Source organism: Medicago sativa, chromosome 7 (assembly GCF_051527215.1).
Source record: "Medicago sativa cultivar Bolivia chromosome 7, Bolivia_mono, whole genome shotgun sequence".
NCBI lineage: Eukaryota > Viridiplantae > Streptophyta > Magnoliopsida > Fabales > Fabaceae > Medicago > Medicago sativa.
In genome coordinates this window covers 55,714,084-55,715,884 of record NC_140755.1, presented here as the reverse complement: position 1 = coordinate 55,715,884, position 1,801 = coordinate 55,714,084, and positions in this window count along the sequence as shown.

Here is a 1,801-nt window from a genome sequence, read left to right as displayed (position 1 = left end):
TTTATTTACAAATAAAGAAGCACGTTTCTATAATATTTTACTGACATATGTGATGATGTTGTGTTAGTGTAAACTTATTTATATATTTAAGAGTTTGCATTCACATATATTATGATAAACATATGACAATTATAAAAATTTATTCTATGTCAAAGTAAATTGTCATTGTTTGATCATTGATGTAAAATACCACTAGCAATTGATATTATTGTTTAAAGACTTGATATTGATGGTGCACTAGGTATTTTGTTGAGTACTTTTAACTACTCTTGTTCTCTTTAAACTAATATTGTTTATGTATTTGTTAATTTGAGTTAAATTTTAACTCTTAAAAGTTCCTTTAGGAATTAAAGACTAATATTTATATTGTTCTTGGATCTAGACCTTGGATAAGGGTGGTGAAGCTCACATTCTCTCACAAATTCAGCACCTAATGTGAGAATCAAGTTTGACAAGTGAATATACCCCAAATCTTTCAGGTCACGTGAGATCATAAAACTAAAATATCATATGTATAAGAGGTTTTATTTAAGATGACAAGATTTTTGTCATATTTTCTTTGCTTAAACTAAGGTGCTTTTAAAGCAATATAGAGAAAGACAAGCTTGAAGGTGAGAAAAACACAAGAAGGGGGGTTGAATTGTGTTTTGAAAAATTCTTCGTTTCTCCTAAAAACTGAACACACTGATCAGAAGCTAAGTGAGACAGCTTCTGAAGTGATGGTCAGAATCTAAATGCAGCGGAATAAAACAGAGAGAGGGAAGAAGAACGACACAAAGCAATTCTACTGGTTCCTTCCACAATCCGGAAGTAGTCCAGTCCCCCTTGCACTTCCAAGGAGATTTCACTAAGAGTAATATCTGATTAAAAATGCTCAAGCACACAAGCAAGAGACTTCCTTTGCTCAAGCACACAAGCTAGAGACTTCCTTTGCTCAAGAACACAATCAAGAGACTTCCTGCTCAAGCACAACTGCAAGAGACTTCCTAACTAAACAAAATTACACAGAAAATTATTTAAGGTTGAACACTTGATATACAATCAGAGGTGCTCACAATATAAATCAGATACAGACTCAATGGACTTAAGAATTTCTAAGATATGACTTTGAGACACAGAAATTCTAAGTGAATGTAGAACAATTTCAGCAGAGGTTTGACACTTGTAAAAATGTTGTGAGTCTTTCGTTCAGCGTTCTTGCATTACCAAAACTCTAAGTCTTCACTCCTTTATATAGAGGTGTGAAAGAGACGTTGTGAAATTGCCAGCACACCAAAGAGTCGTTGTTGAAGCTTGATCTTTCACCAATGATATTTTGCCTGATTTGGTTGTTGTCCTATGAAGAACAAATTTGAAATCTTTTCCTTATCCAAAGGAACATCTATGCAGGCGAAGCCGTATTCTGAAGCTGTTTTCTTGTCTTGTAGCGTGGACACAAAACAGAGTAGTGGAGAAGGTGGTTGTACAGTTCGTACAATAGTACAATGTCAACGCTTTCGTCCAAATTGCAAGCACATGCCTTCAAACACCTTTGAGATGACCGTTGCAAAGTTCCACTAATTTTCTGCTGTGTTTTCGAGTCCAATAGACAGCTTTTGCAGTGTAGATTCTTCAATCTTTGAATCTTCTGCAAATCCAGTTGATCTTCAGCTTCTGGTGAAATGACTTCTGATGAGGCAGCTTCTGATGATGCAGCTTCTGATGATGCAGCATCTTCTGCTTCTGATGATGCAGCTTCTGATAATGTGGCTTCTGGACCTCTTGTCTTCAGGAGCACTATTCTTCAGGAGCGCGTTTTACT